This window comes from Tripterygium wilfordii, chromosome 11 (assembly GCF_013401445.1).
Source record: "Tripterygium wilfordii isolate XIE 37 chromosome 11, ASM1340144v1, whole genome shotgun sequence".
NCBI classification, from domain to species: domain Eukaryota; kingdom Viridiplantae; phylum Streptophyta; class Magnoliopsida; order Celastrales; family Celastraceae; genus Tripterygium; species Tripterygium wilfordii.
The window spans coordinates 10287413-10305582 of NC_052242.1; positions in this window are offsets into that span (position 1 = coordinate 10287413).

Genomic DNA, 18170 nt, shown 5'->3' on the forward strand with positions numbered 1-18170 from the left:
TGGTTGATATGTCGATGATCGTACTAGGTTTAGTGATACTCTGACTTGTTATTTTGGAGGAGTGGAAGCTTTTGCTATTCTATTATGTTGGGTTGGTTAGATGGAGTTAGGATTAGTTTTATGATGGATGTCTATTTTTGAAACTCTGTGATATATGGCATGATCATCACATGTTTTGTTTGAACTGTACCTTTATCTAGCTTATGTTATTTCTTGAAGCTTATCCTTGTTGCATTGACCTTAATTGTGATTGGATTATGATGACGTTAGTTTGAATCCAATTTATACTGATCTTGTGCATTTTTGAACCTTCCTTAGCCAATTTTCTTGCTCCCAATAAAGTCCTTCTGATTCATTGAATGATAATTTTAGTGTGAAGTAAGGTTGGTGGACATGCAAGCATATGGCCGCAGGTTATGAGTTCATAAGAGAGTAAATATTACCCTTAAACACTTGAGTGAAACTTTTCTTCTATACATTATGTGTGTACCTTTGAGAGGGTGTGTGAAAATAACTGTGTAAACGGAGTAGTTGTGAGCAGATTTTAGGTGTGCAATTCTCTACCGGACGTCAATGTTGCATTGAAATAATGAGAAAGTACTTGTAATGCCAATTCGTGATTGAATTTTTCAAATGATATTTAAATGGTTTAAACTTTTTCTTGATTGCTTGCTTAAGGACAAGCAAGGTTGAAGTTTGGGGGATTTTGTTAGGTGTAAAATGCACCTATTTTTCTGTGCTTAAAGTTATTATTTTTCTATGATGTTTAGTGTAAAATACTATCCATATTGGTGTTTTTATGAACAGGTACTGCTGGAGAGTAAAGCTGGCATTGGACAGAATTTGTAACCTATTTTGCAACTTGTTACGGCCGCAGAACGCGGGAATCAGATTTGTGCGATTAAGTTGCTGATGTGGCAAAGACAGTTGGGCCATCTTAGGGTTTGTTAAAGAATATATAAGCAGTGTTATGCTGAGAAAAAGACACTTTTGCTTCACGGTTGAAGACCTAATTTTGGATAGAGAGTGACGGCAAGAAGGAGGAGGCACATCAAGCTTGGCAGTCCAATTCTTCAACAAATCTCAATTCTTCCGTTGATTTAAATATTGTTAATGAGTATTTATATAGTTTTAATTATGACTGTGTAGCTAAACTATTTTCTAGCTAGGGTTTGGTAATTCTTCTACCATAAACCTTGTGCATAGATTTGATTAACAGTCAAACTAAGTTTAATTCTTTATTCTCTGGATTGATTACTTATTTCCTATTGTTATGCATACCTGTTCAACATCATAATTCTAGGAATTGTTAGTTAAACATATTCGGCTGACCATAACCCAGTGTTTGACGAAGTAACAAGAACTTGCGTAAGATCCAAGTTTTGGGAACATAGGACATAATTGATTGGGTAATAGACCATTATCCTAGATTGTGCAACTGTCAATTTCCTAGTGCTTATGCTTGTCTTAGGAAACTCTTAGGATAGACCAACCAAGACTCCTTTGATAAGAAAAGATCTTGCAACTAGACCAAAGTCAGGATCGTTGTTTAGGGAAATCTAATTGACTGCAGCTGGACCAAGGCCTTTCAATTGACATTGTTAAACTTTTAAATTATGTGATTGCGTATTAATTTGTGTGCACAGGTGGAGGTAGTTGGCAAGCCAAACCCAAGCTAGTTTTCATCCATTGATATTTAGTTCAATTTTATTTTGTGAGTTAATGTTAGAAGCATCTGAGATTTAATTTACACTATTGTTAGTAGTCAGTTGGTAATTAATACAGTCTTTGTGGATTCGACCCCATTCACTATTTTATTGTCTTTCGGCACGTACACTTGCGAGTGGGTTAAACCCATCGATATTGAATTGTAAGTATTTCTTGTGATAAAAAGTATCGATCACAGAACAGCAGATCAACCGAGTGAGCTTCTCACGAAACCACTATCAGTCCAACGAATCCATCATCTTCTAGACAGGCTAAATAGGCAAAGATCTCCTGCTCAGCTTGCGGGGGGTGATAAATTGAGAATCTTCTTCCTCAATTTTAGGTTCCTGATTCGCTTCATCTAAGGCTTCTCTCATGCGATTGTTGACCAGATTGTGTTCGTCTTAGCACAATTTGTGTTTGTCAAAACTCTCCGTTTTGATGAAACAACAATGGGCTCTTAATGTGTTTAAGTTGGGCTTATTTGGGCCTCATGCTTAATACAGTTTGGGTCTGTGTACTGGGCTCTCATTGTTAGGAGCTCTTTTAGTTAAAGTGTATTATAATACACATAGATTCAAATGTTTGTATTTATAATAGTCACATCATAAAGAACGTTGATGACCGTTAGATACACTAGCATACTGTATATATATATGTACTGTGGTTACATTTTGTAATTAGACAATTGAATATACATGTTCAATTGTTTATTCTCTCCTCCTCTTCTTCTTCCTCGCCATGCTATCTTCTTCTCTTTCTCTTCTTTGATCTCTTTCCTGCAAAGAATCAATAATATTCAGTTATTTTAGACAAGGGTATCCCTAGGCTTGTCAATCTCAACTTTAAGGAAGGACTGCAAAAGTGTTGTTGCCGGAGATGGAGTCTTCTCACCGGAGAAGATGAATCTTCTTTTCAATTTTATTAATTATTTGATTTTTTTAAAATTATAAATTAAAAATGCCCATATGTCATAATCTAAATGGTCACTACCATATTATTTCCATGTCAGATACTGTTCAAAGATAAATAAAAAGTCACACCACAAATTTAACGGCAAAAAATTCACATAGGCATTTTTTAACAGAAATTTTCCATAAGGGCTAACGGGCACCAAAGTTGTAACAATATGGTAGTGACCATTTAATTCGTTTTAAAAGTCGGGGTATTACATCAGTAGCTGAAATTGAGTCAGGTTAGGGCATCGAATGGGTAGAAACCCTTTAACCCAAAATCTTTTAATCTCAGCTGTTCAATATATCCAACCGCGGAGATAGAAGTGTGCAAATTATGTTAACTTGGTGTATGCATAAAGAATCATTATATATATATATATAATGATCTTTCCCAAAACTAGCGTCATTTTTCTTTATTAATTAATAATTTTTTGCCGTGTTCCAAAATTATCCTTGTCTCAGGAAAATAAGCACCACCATAAATAAGGGTAATTTTGGAATAACATAGTTATTTTGTATAGTTAAATAACATTAAATCATGTCTCCTTAAAAAGTTAGATTTTCAAAGGATGACAGACCAATTGGGATTGAGGGAGTATATGTTTGACTCATTCATACACTTGGCTCCACCATGCATACATTTTCTTCTGATGGGTACAAGATCTTTATCAACTTTTTTGATAAAAAACTAACAATATGTTTTATCTATTGTTTATCGATTACTACTTCTAGTGTCCTACATTATACTATATTTTATAAAAGCCTAAAATATATTTGTCCCCATTGAAAGTATTTGCTAAATTATGTAAGAAAGACCAAATCGGCCATTCCAATTTCCAACCCCTGGGGTTAGCAGCTAGATTTGCATGTTCTAGTGTCTTTTAATCTAATTTGGTAATAAATGAATGTGAATCAACAGAGACTAAGACTGAGACGGCTTTGAATCTGTGACACTAGAAATGGTAGTTTTCGTAGGAGGGAGGGAAGCATTTTATATTTATAGACACGAGTGTAGTTCAATGCGTGTGGATCATTGCTTAATTGGCATTATTGACTGGACCAGTAGATGTAATTTCTTAGTTGGTAATTAGTGCCCCTGTTGAAAGCAATTAATGATGACAATAAAAAATTGGAATTTTACTTACTGTTTTCATGTTATTTTATTGTAGTTGCAGTTGATGTTGCATCTTTAAAAAAAAATTGAATTCTCCATGGTCACACATTAGAGAATTGTGAAATTCAATTAGGAACATTAAAAACTTGTCGCCAATGAACATAGACGTGTGAAATGAATTGATGACCAATTTGTACATTGCAGATGATAGAGGGAACATGCATATTGTGTTTAGGACACCTAAATGGGTAGAAACCCTATAACCCAAAATCTTATAATCTCAACCGTCCAATAGATCCCACGACTGAGATAGAAGTATGCAAATTATGTTAACTTGCAGGCGTACGAGTAAAGAATCACTATATAAATGTGTGTTTGACTCATTCATACACTTGACTCATTCTTTCGATGGGTCATAGATCTTTATTAACTTTTTGATAAAAAAGCTAACAGTATGTTTTATCTATTATTTTATTAGTTGCTACTTCTATTGTCCTACATTGCATTGTATTTGCTAAAAGAAATACAATATTTCTGCCCTCATTGAAATTGTTTGTTAATTTATGTAAGAGAGACCATATCGGCAATTCCAATTTCCAATCCTGGGGTTAGCAGCTGGATTTCCGTGTTCTAGTGTTTTTTAATCTATTTCTAACTAGCATAAACTACCAAAAATTTTTAAGCAACTATAAACATCCACAACTCACATAATACTCAAAATCATCGTCAGAATTAATATAAATTCACACATATACATTACATATTCTCCACCTCACATTTTTATCCCCAACTTTCAATAGTTTCGATATCATTTAAAATTTCTTAAACTTATGATCACAATAGACAACTTCAACATTTCCTTGATTTTTTTTGACATCTTATATTCTACAAGATTAACAACTTACACAATAACTTCTCAACAAGTTCAAGATATAATGATTCACCTATATCAAGAAATTCCAACATGCTTATAGCATTTTCATAATTAAACACTTTAAATTACTATGCTCGTCATTTAGGCACATTTTCTCAAACCTTTAAACATTAACTTCTCACAAGGTGTCCTTAATCAAGGACATCATACTATTACTAAGGCATTTATTCCCTTACAATTAAGATCGTTCTTTCACCATAAAGTGAATTAATCTCCAAACAATTCCATTGGTCACCATAACATCAAATACTCACAAATTTACTTCAAGTATTGAAAAAAATTATCTTTAACCATTTATGATCACATACGTTATTATCCACACAACTTAGTGATATTTGAAATTTCTTAGAATCTCACTAACATCCTTATTTGGGAATTGCTTCCCAACAAGAGTTACTAAACCACACTTAAATTTTAGTAAATTCAAGTCATCCACTAAAGATCTCACTACATACTTCAACCATTTAACAACTTTAAACTTATTAACTTAAAGTGTCAACTTTTTGTATAATTTTTCTTTCCAACATTGCTAGGATTTTACTACATACCTCAACATGTATGTTACATACTATACACCCAATATTCTTGTGTTTTAGTTTCACAACTTTAAACTTAAATATTAAAAATTGATCATACTTCTTAGTTATTACAAAGTATCCACAAAACTCTAGAACTTTAAGTCCAACCCGTTTTATGACTTATCATTATTAGGTTGATGGAGTCACCCAAAATTATTCATTTACATTTCCTTTGATAAGACTGTACTTATCAATCTAGACACATACAACCCTTTTCATCGAGAACGGTTATCAATCTAGGCACATATGTATATAACGAGAGCACCAAATGATGAATTCCTGACCCTAGTAAGGTTGAGTTAGCTACCCCAATACAAGAAGAAGCAACTCGGTTGGTGAGATAGAATCACGTTTTTCAATTGATGATAATAGTTGCCCCAGGGCTTACAAGCTAGACTCCATATATTGTCTCTTACATAAACGTCTCTCCACAAATAGGATGTAAATCCCTTTATTGTAGCCAAGACATATGGCTATGAATGCATAATAGTAAATACGATATTAATTGTAAAAGTCAACAACTAATTGACGCTAATCACTCTTCACGATTTCAGCATAATCACTTTAGCAATCATAGGGTTCTTTACTCCTTGGACTCCTCTTCAATACTTTCATAATCACTTGTAACGGTTGGCACTTTTTGTGGCATCAGTGCTCCTTCTTTGGCCATAATCATGGAACTGAAACCAGCTGGGTTCGAGCCAATTTCTTTGCTAGAACTTGCTTTCTGGGCCTCCTTCATCTTGAGCATATATATATATATATAGCTAATAAAGTGACTAAAGAACTTCGTATGAAAGAGCTTAGTTTCTCTTTAAGGATTAAGGATTGATACAAATATGTACACAACTTAAAGGATAAAAACAAAATAAGAGATAAGCTAATTCTACCTCACAGGCTGTTATAAACAAACAAATGTGTTAAGTTTACAAGAGATACATGATAATAACAAAAGTAGTTGTAAGGTGATAAGGTTATAAGCATGTCATAAAGGAGAGTTATCTTCTATAGCTAAGCTCTACAAGCAAGATTTGCACTACTTTTATAAGAGAGAATTGGGTGAAGTGTCAACTTTAAGGATGAGCATATATATGCTAAAATATTACAATAATCTATAATAAACCAAGCAAAGAAAAAGAATATTACAATCATCAACTAAAGCTTTCTCACTGGCCTTATCATTTTCAATGAGAGTCATAAGTGTAGACATTGCAATATATATATATATATTCTTCTCTTAATTTGAGCAATGCCGCATTTTTATTGGTACCCAATGAGAGTTGTCGTCTAATAAACTCCAAAGCAGTAGAATTCAAATGGAGTGGTTGAGTTGATTTTTTTATTTTGGGATATCTAAATTTGACTAATCACCTAAATAATAATATCTTGTAACCTATCTTTCTAGAATTCAAACATTTTTCCATTTGTATCTCACTAGAATGGTAGGTATTTTTAGGAAAATATGTAAATTTGTTCTTATGTATATAGATGAGCATGCCCTTTAATTGAAATTAGGGAAGCACTGTATGTCCATAATTTTGATATCCATAATCTAGGTGGCATGAGGAGAAGTGTGAACACCAAAATTATGAACACATATCATTTTGGTTGAAATTATATATTATTGATGATTATATAGAATGGTAGGTATTTTTTTGTGTTATTTATTAATTATTACTTCAAAATATAAAAAATAACACTAAAAGTAAAAGTTTATATAACAAAAATAAATAATAATTGAAAGTTAATTTAAAAATTAATATATAATGTAACACAAAAATTCAACACAAATAATATTTATGAATTTTAGATCCAATGACATGTCACCCATATACATGAGATTAACACAAAATTATCTAATTATTTCAAATACAATGACATATCACCCATATGCACGGGATCCTGAGATTAATACAATTTTTTTTGGAAGACATAATTTTTTTTTGAAAGACAGATAGATTAACACAAAATTATTATGCATTTCAAATGTAATGACATGTCATCCACATGCTTGGGATTAACACAAAATTATTGGTCTTCTATAGACACTCCAATTTTCGCATTTTGTATTCGGTTTTTCAGTCCATAATTGTGTTTATGTTAACATAAATTATTTATGGATTTCATATGCAATAGCATGTTACCCACATGTCTTAAATTAATACAAAATTATATGGCATGTCACCCACACTACGTGGTGTTCTTACTATTTCTCTATCTTCTTCTATTACTTATTTTTCTCTTCTGCTTTATCTTATTCCCTAAAATACAACAGGCAGAATTTTTCATTAACTTAGGGAAATTGTCTCATTTTGCTTCACTTTTTGATCAAAAGAAACTTCAAATCAAACTTATATATATAACCAAACAAAGATATGTTCTAATTACATAAGTACATCTACAGTATTGTACCAAAATATTTATGGGTAACTTACCTAACCTCTGAAAAAGATTGATGGGTATGGAGACTGCATAGTTGTGTCGTGTGATGGGTGTAGTGCAGCTTTGGCTTTACTATTCTGACCAGATTGCCAATTGGAAAAATTCAATTGAGAAGGAGAGTGTCAAAGGGATTTCATCTACTTGCTCTCTCTCTCTCTATATATATATATGTATGTATGTATTTATGTGTGTTTATGTTTGCCTGTTTATAAATAAAATGAATATGACATTTCAACTACTTACTCTCTCTCTCTCTCTCTCTCTATATTTGCTTCTACTACCACTTCTTCTTCACTTCTACAATATCTTATTCTCTAAAACTCAACATTGCAGCTCATTAACGTAGGGGAAGTTACTCCATTTCTTGATCGAAAGAAACTATAAATCAAATTTCATATAGCAAAAAAGGCAGGCTACCCAACGTAGTAAAATACAAGAGCCAATGGCAAGAGCAAAATACACATCTTTAAATGAAATGATGTCAACATCAATTAGCTGTATGCTACAGAGATGCTAGTGTGTGTATATTTTTTGTGTTATTTATTAATTATTACTTCAAAATATAAAAAATAACACTAAAAATAAAAGTTTATATAACAGAAATATGTAATATTTGAAAGTTAATTTAAAAAATTAATATCTAATGTAACACAAAATTCAACACAAATAATATTTATGAATTTTAGATGCAATGCAATGTCATCCACATATATGAGATTAACACAAAATTATCTAATCATTTCAAATACAATGGTATGTCATCCACATGCATGAGATCCTGAGATTAACACAATTTTTGTTGAAGCATGTTACTAGATGATGAATGAATGGAAGCTTGGTTGCTTTACCTATTGTTGAGATTGTAACACATCTAGAGTATTCTACCAAAATATTTATGGATAACTTACCTAACCTCTGAAAAAGATTGATGGGTATGGGTAACTTGCCCACCGGCACTATCATTTTTTGTTGGATATAAATAAATGGATTTAAAGGTTATTAAAATTTTAAAATAGGTGCTCAATCTCCTCAAGTTAAATCTTTAATCCTTTTAATAAATAATAACCGAATCTTATATTGATTAAAATTTTAAAATAAATATATTTGCAAAAATAACATCTCAAAAAAACTAGAGGAGAACGTGCATGTGATAAGTCTCATATTCAGTAATTCTGCGTCTTTCTTGGCACTAGTCTCATATTCTCTAATAAGCTCCAAGCCAGTAGTGTAGTGGTTGAGTTTTGGTTTTTACATTTTGGTAGAGTAGTTGGATTGATTTTCAATCCTAGCAGAAAAGCTGTGGAAAAAAATGTTGAGCTTAAAACTGTGTAATATACTGGGAAATGTAAAGTGTTTGGCGAACTGAAATTGAGGCTAGCGAAAAAGCTGTTGAATAAATGTATTATTTTAAATGTTATAAAATTATAACAAATTTTATAATTAAAATTAATTTTAATTATAAATTATAATGTTTATATTATATTATATTCTTAAAAAAAATAATTTTATTTTATAATGTATATATTAATAAATAATATTAATTAATAAAACTAGGACTCACATTTTGTATTAAATAATGTATTAAATCATATTAATAAATGTTAAATAATATTAATGATTTATTAAACAAATGGCTTAATTTGTATAATTGTTCATTATAATAATAATATAAAATTGACAAAGATATTAAGAAAGATAATATAAACGTGGGTCCCATCACTTTACCTTTTCAATGTGGGACCCACATCCTTTAAAATTAAAAAAATAACAACATTGATGCTGTAAGCTTCTTTTTTGAGGCGGATCGTTGGTTCCGCTATACCGTTTGGTGCAGCAGAACTGCACAAAGCGGATTTGTTGCATCAAACAGGCGGAATATGTCACTGAGCTTACTAAAACACGTGTAGCTATATTATTACTTTCCTTTAACTTTTCAATAAAAGCCATGATGTAGACACAGATTTGCAATATTCTCTTGTTAATTTGAGTAATGTCGCATCTTTCTTGATACCGCATGGGAAGAATTAGAATTCAATGGAGCGGTTGTAATAGCCCGACCCACCACGACCCAATCTCCCCACCAACCACTGGACCCGGCCTATACCGAGCCCAGCCTGGCAGTTCCCAACCTCTCCCGGCCCATACCAGAAAAAATTGGATAATGGTTTAAGGTCTGCAGCTTGTTATATTCTGCACCCAAAGACCTTCCCTGGCCGATGTGGGATTTCATCCAGAACAGTGACCCCCACTACTCGCCCCTCAATCGACGCAGAGCAGGGCATCACAGTCCACCCCCCTTAGGAGCCCACGCCCCCGTGGGCCGAGTTAGACACGGGCACCTCACCCCGGATAGAAGTGGGGGACGAACCCACATTCACACCAAGGTCGGCTCCGATACCAACTGTAACAGCCCGACCCACCACAACCCAATCTCCCCACCAACCACTGGACCCGGCCCACACTAGAAAATATTGGACAATGGTTTAAGGTCTGCAGCTTGTTATATTCTGCACCCAAAGACCTTCCCTGGCCGATATGGGATTTCATCCAGAACAGTGCCCCCTACTACCCGCCCCTCAATCGACGCAGAGCAGGGCATCACAGTGGTTGAGTCGATTTTTCCTTTTTGGGATATCTGAATTCGAATACCTACATAACATTATCTTGTAGCCTATCTAGAATCAATCATAGGATGTTCCCCACTAGTTACAAGAAGGGAAGTCGACCAACTGTAAAGAAAAGTGTTTGATTTGGCCACCGGAGTCACCGTCGTCGCATGAAACCACCGCTGGAGTGTAACCTAGACTTAGGCGCACCATCCCCACCCATTAGCTTTGAATCAATTCCAGCTAAATTTTTACAAAAGATAAAACTAGAAGAATCAACCATTCTGCGGAAGCACCAACCCCAACTCAGGTTTTTTTTGGTGCTCAGGCTCCTGCTTCATCAACTGTGGCCCACAAGCATAAAAAGAGATAGAAGAAGCTAAAAACATTGAAATTTGGGATTCTTCCCTGGAGTAGTAGTCGGGCTGGTATTTGTATTTGTATTGGCGTTCATGGTGAAGCTAGTCTGGGCAACAATCAAAGGTGGGCGAAGAGATTCAGGGCCAACGATATTTAGTTCACTAATAGGTTACCTTATTGTTTGTCATTGGCATTGTAATGCTGTCACCATAGGTTACCTTATTTGCTCTCATAAAAATCAATATATTTTGCATATACTGGGTGGGTGGAGAAAACAATGAATGAAATTTTGTCATCATATAATTAGACATTGTGTGTTAAAATGGAAACAGTTAATGGCAACTACCAAGCAAGTTTTACAAAATTAAGAACAAAAGCAGAGGTGTTGTTTTACAAAGACATACCAGTAGATAGGGTACATAGGTTAAGAAGCTTTGATTCCATGAGAAGAAAGGAAAGGATTTTTAGTTTGATGAGAGAGAGTACAAGGAGGCTTGAGGAGTCAAATCTTTCTATTGTATTTTTGATGATAGAGATTAGAATGCAAAGAGGAGTCAGATTTGATGGCCTTTGCGGATCTTATTCTTGACCTCAACCGTCTCTTTGCAGCAGATAGTTGATGAGCTTTGATCAGATGGAATCACCAAGGAAGATGACCAGAAGAAAGGAAAGGATTAGTTTGATGAGAGACAAAGAGTACAAAGAGAACGAGGATTCGCTGCTCGTCTTACAATGTAGGAGCGAGAGCGTGGAGCCGCACACAAGCCATCCAATCACAATCATAGCAGCAAATCAAGGTATACAATGAACCAAATTGAAATAATCTATCTTCGTGTATTTAGTGATTGGGTTAGTTGTGATATGGTCACTGGTAAAGTGATTGGTCTTGACCTCAACTGTAGTTGGCTTGAGGGCACGTTATCTTTCAACTGTAGTCTATTCCTCCTCAGACACCTTCAACGTCTAAGTCTTTCTTATAATAACTTTTAAAAACTCTAGTATTCTTGTTGAGTTCTGTTGATTCAAGAGTTTGACACATTTGAACCTCAATCATTATGGGTTTTCAAGCCAAGTCCCATCAAAGATCTCCTATCTATCCATATTGATTCCTCTAGATCTCTGTTCATTGCATTTGAAGCTTGACGCACCTACACTAAGAAAGTTTACTCATAATTTTATAGTTATCCAAGAACTTCTCCTCTGCGGTGTTAATATGTCCTTAGTTAGTGCAAGTTCCTTGGTGAATCTTTCTTCCTCGTTGACATCTCTAGATCTTCATGAATCTGAATTGCAAGGAGAATTCTCAAACCACATTCTCTACCAGCCAAACCTACATTCACTCGCTGAAGGCCTCACTTTGTTTTTCCAAAGTCTAATTGGAGCACTCTTATCTGAAACTTACATATCCAAGACATGTATATCAAGAGCCAATTTTCCAAAAACAATCAGCAATTTGTTGTCCTTGGAGTATTTGACTCTTGGGAACTGTAGTTTGACATGATTGATTCCTGCCTCTATTGGGAACCTTATGCAACTTAGAATGCTAGACCTCGCTTCCAACAATCTTAGTGGTGAGATACCATATTCACTTAAAAACCTCACACAACTAAGATTTGTATTCCTTTAAAATAATCAACTGGTAAACTCCTTTCCTAACTTGTCAAATCTTTCAAAACTAAATTTCATAGATTTATCTGCTAACTCTCTAAATGGTACCATTCCATCTTGTTTGTATACCCTCCTCTCATTGGATACTTTGATCCTTAATAGTAACCAGTTCACTGGTCCTATCAGTAAATTTGAGCATAAATCCTTATCACTTCTCAATTTAAGTAATAATAAGTTGCAAAGATTTGTTCCAAGATCTAGCTTTGATTTTATTAACCTTACGGATCTTGATATATCATTGGACATGTTCTCAAAGCTCTCGAATCTATCAATAACCTATAACATCAAATCCAAGTACTCGTTTCCCAAGTTGACATATTTGTTTCTTTCCTCCTGCAAGTTAACCGAAATTCCTAATTTCTTGAGAGGTTCAAAAGTTATAGAAGGCTTAGAGCTTTCTAATAATAGAATTCATGGGCAGGTTCTGAGTGGATGTGGAGGTGGGGAGGGAAACAATGTATTATTTAAAAAAAACTTAACCAAAAATCATTTTAGTTAAGGTTTTTTCTCTTTTAAATAATGCACTAAAATGATTTTAACCTTTAACTATTTCTCATTCTTTGTGGACACAAACTAAAGTTTCTCTTCTTGTAATAAAGGCATTAAATGGGGCCTAAGTGCCTCTGATGTGCCAAATATCATACATTTGTGCACCCTTTACATTGTATTTCATGGTTCTTTGAGTAAATTGAGGATCTATATTAACTAAGAATTGTATATTTGCACATTGCAGGTGCCTAGGAGCATATCAGACGAAAAGGAGTCAAATCGGATTAAAGATTGTAGAAAGGATAGAATAATAGCAGAGGCGAATCTTGATCGATCAGAATTGGATCCCGATCGATCGGGCCATGTAAAGTTCAAAAATTCCAGATTGTATTTCAGTTCGATCGGAGTTACTATTCATAGCACAGCAAATTTTGAGAAAAAAACTCCGAATTCAAGTGGGTCCGAACCAAAACGACCCTAACTTGTATGAGAAACGACATAGGAGTTTAGGGAGGTATAAATAGGTAGTTTTCACACATTCTTACACATTCTACCATCATTGGAGAGCTTGGAGCCACCATTGGAGCTTGGAGAAGAAGAGGGTCTACAATGGGGTTTTCTCTCTCTTTTTCTATCCTAGTTTCTTCGGTTGATTTCCTTTGTTTAATGATGTATTTTGCTTCTGTGAGTGCCTAGATTTCTTACTAGGGTCTTAATGTAACCAAACCTTGAAGATTCAATAAACTTGGTTTCCTTATTTCTTGATTTCTCTCTCTCTCTTGATTGTCTATGGGTGTGATTAATGCTTTTGAATTTTTGGCCATCATTCAATTGATTTGTTGCCTAGATTGAGACCGGAAGGAGATATCTAAGGTTTGTCTCAAGCCATAGATGACATAGGGTGCATGAACCATAGGAATATAGGTTTGTGACTTATGCAATCGTTAAATGATTTTCATAGTTCTTAATGGGTTTTTGATATATTAATCCGATTGTTAGGAATAACGGGGATTTATATTGAAAATACATTTGATGTGTCTAGGAATAGAACATTGACTAGGTCGGGAAATCAATTGTCATTATAGAGAGAGGAATTAGGGATTAAGAGACCAAGGGAATTGAGTTGGTAGGTGAGGTGACGTAAGTACCATAGTGCTTTCCATCCTTGATTTCATACTTGTGTTTGATTTGTCTTTGTTCTTTTTAATTAGTTTAGTTAAAAAATCAAAACAGACCTCAAAACCTTTCCCCAATTTGCATACTTGTTACTAGTTTGACATTGATCTTGATTGCCAATATATCCTCGTTGGGAACGATAATTTATTCATCTCTTTATTACTTGTGCGATTTGTGCGCTTGCAATTAAATCTACATCAGCCTCTCATTTATTTTAGGAAGTTCTTTTGTTTCTCATTGAGATTGAATGATATTTTTGTTATTTGTTGAAACAGTAACACAATAAACCTATTGATATTACCTCGAAAATATGTAAATAACAACAAACCGAATCAAATTTGAGAAGATGGCTGAGTCGCGAACTAAGTGTCTCTCTTTAAGACGATTTTGTGGCTTTGCCTCTGAATTTTGTGTTAGCAGTATACAACAATGTCGTCCCCAGGATAAAACAGCCCATAACCTCTGTCAGTATTCTTTATACACAAGAAAACCAAGAATTGTGAGAACTTTTTATGTGTCTTTCTCAATTGTATAGCTCATAGAGATTTTGTCCTTCTATTTATAACTCTCGAAAGAGTGTGTCTTTTCAACAATCAGAACGACGCGACTTCTCAAATAGATGAAACGTTCGGTTTTAACAAAAGGACGTTAAATACATTTTATAGTTTTAATAAAATAAAATTATTATATTTAAAAGAGATAAATAAAAATAGTAAGTGTTTTAAGAAATCGAAGGCCCCAAGAGCCCATCTTTTGATATATATAATATAGTAGGACTTGAACTTTGGTATATGGCATAATTCCCAAAACTTTAACCATTACCCTATCCTTCAATTCTTATTCAATATATGCAGTAAAATTCTTTTAAATATATATATAAAACATCAACATTATTTGTCGGTGAGATCTTGAGATGGAGATTGGGACATTCCATTGATGATGATATTTTTGGAGGTGAGTAGAGCGTCTCTCTTTACTTCCACTCTCATCCTAGTAAAGGGGACACATATTTATACACACACATAGCTAAGCTCCACAAGCTGGATTTGTAGTACTCTTATAAGAGAGAATTGGGTGAAGTGTCAACTTTAAGGATGAGCATATATATATGCTAAAATATTACAATAATCTATAATAGACCAAGGAAAGAAAAAGAATATTACAATCATCAATTAAAGCCTTTCCACCGGCCTTACCATAGATGGATTTAAAAGTTATTAAAAATTTAAAATAGGTGTTCAATCTCCTCAATTTATTCCTTCAATCCTTTTAATAAATAATAATCCAACAGTTGACGATGTCAAAAAAAATCTCTCTGACGGTCTCACCTCCATAAACAAACATTTTGGCTCGTTCACTTTATTATAGAAAATGCATTTGCCACATCAACCCCATTGATATTCAAGTGATGCTACGTTTTTCTTCGTACAAATCTCATATTGTCTACTAAACTCCAAAGCAACCAAATAACAGCCACGAAGATGGTTTGAACAGTGCTTGAACCTGACTGCAGAACCTTTGCCATCCAATCAATAAACTAAACCCCACGCCCTAGTTCATATGCTTCACAAGAATTAAGCTTTGTCCTTAGCTGATCAAGTGTCTTTTTGGTAAAGCGGTTATATTGATTTTCAATGCTAGCGGAAAAGCTATGGGAAAAAAGCTGAGCTTAAAGCTCTGTTAAATGTTGTGAGGTGTTTGGCGAACTAAAAAACTGACACTAACGGAAAAACTGTGGAGTAAAATAATATTTTAGATTTTATAATATTATAATATTATAATTAAAATTTTATAATAATTTGTTTAAAAAAATTAGTCTAGTAAGTATATAATATTATAAATTAAATTTTTATAATAATTTTGTTTAAAAAATTAGTCTAATACGTATATAATAAAATAAATATATTTAATATTAAAATAAATCTATTTAATATTAATATGAATATATTTAATATGAATAATATAAATATGCATTTATTAAATATATAAATATATTTAAATTGGAAGTTTTGGCATGGGTCCCATGCAAAAAGACATGAGACCCACAACAAAAAATTTTAAAAAAAAGAAAGTAACTTTTGACGTGGGTCCCATGCAAAAAGCATGAGAGCTACGCCTTTTCGCATATCCGCTCCAGAATAAGCTCCCTTTTGGAAGCTTACTCTGGGAAAAGGGGCGAAATCGCTCAAAAAATTTTATTGTTTGGTGAAGCGGGCATGCAGACCAATAATACATCTCCTAAACACATGTTTCACATCCTCAACTGAGTTACCGCAACTTTGTTCAAAACTTGCTATTTATTAGGCTCAACATAAGAACCGATCCATTTTGTGCGATAAAAAAGAAAAAAATAAGAACCGTCCCATACCTTCTCAGTATCTGCATGTTTGGTGCAACGAATCCGTTGCACCAGCCTTTCTCCATTTCCACTGCACCAAATGATGCATCGGCTGCAATGGAATCACTGCACAGCGGATATTGAGAATCTCCGTGTAGGAGCTTCTCTAATGAAAACGTCGCACATATTTTTTTTTAACTTTTTAATTGTGGGGCCCACAAATCATTAACTTTTTTGACTTTTTACAAGAATTAATGTAGGCCCCACAATTTTAATAATATATTTAATAAAATAGTTACTGTTTATAAGTTTAATAAAATTAAATGATTAAAATTTTAATATAATTTTAAAATTTGTTATTTATTTATGCTTAAAATTAATCTAATAATAAATTATTTTATTAATATTTACAATTAATTTATTATTTTATTTATTTGATTAATTAACATTTTCAATTTTGATATAAAGAAATTCTAATATACTTAAGATGAACATTATTTGCATCCCGTTTTTTATTGGAGCTTTTTTTGGTTTTAGCATCCGTACGTTTTTTTATTGGGTATTTGTCTCCGGTTTGTAATTTATTAGGGAACTAGCACCGTGCTGCTGTTACCAACAACGACACCTATTTGTCTTTAGTGATGTCGCTGTTTGTAACAACGGCATGTATTTGTTTTTAGTGGTGTTGCTTTTGCAAACCACAACAACATTTTGTTTTAATAAAAGCCGCTTTTTTAAACATCGGTTTCAAATAAAGTACAAAGGACCTACTGTTTTCAACAGCGGCACTGGTGTGGCGCTATTGCAAACCGCGATACACGTTTGAAACAAAATCGTGCAACCAGCGGCATTAGGGCTTCATTTTACACAAAACCCAGCGGCAGCCGCGCCACACACCCACCCACCATCACTCCGTCGTTGACTGCTGGTGCCAACCTCTCGACCACCTCCACCGTCAACCGCAGCTCCACCGTCGGACGTCTATTTCGGCACTTCCAGCTCTACCCAGGTAATATGATGAATATTTTCATCAAATGTATGGCAATATGCACAAAATTTTTTTATGGTTTTCCTCCATTGTTCATCTTATGGTTTTCCTCCATTTTTAGGGATATTGTTTTGATGGTAGTGAAAAATAATTTAGAAGAGGAGAATGTGTAATTGGTAGTATGTCTTCGTAGTTCGTGACATTTAACTTTGGAGCAATATTAATTTGGAACCTGAGAAAATTCAAACACATGTGAAGTTATATAGTATTGGACACCAAATGAAGCTTTTGGTTTGTATGGAGTCATTGATTTGTTTGAAAAATGTGTCAGGTCTCAATCACTGGAAGATAAAAACTTTGTATATATGTGTGTGTATGATGCTTGACAAAAGAAATGGTCATTTTTAGTAATAATTATGTAGGGTGGTCGGTGGCTTTGAAGCCAAAATAGTATATATGTTGGAATCATAAGACAAAAGGAGGATAAGATTGGCCCACCAATTTCAAATGTTTTTTTTACCTGTGGTCCCTTATTAATGATCCTAATTAGGCTGAAGTTAAAGGAATAACATAATTTAATAAACTTACATATGTTATTCTTATATAGTTGTTTTGTATGGCACGCACACGTGGAGGTCGGTCAACATCTCGATCCGTACCTACGGTCACGAGAGGCCAGAATCCTGGTCAACTAGATGGATCTATTTTGTATATGCAGACTGGTCATAGATCAGAGGATTTTTGGAGTGGTCAGGTAAGAGGACTTGGAGCATAATGTTCATTTTTTTTTATAATTTAACTCTATTATGATTTA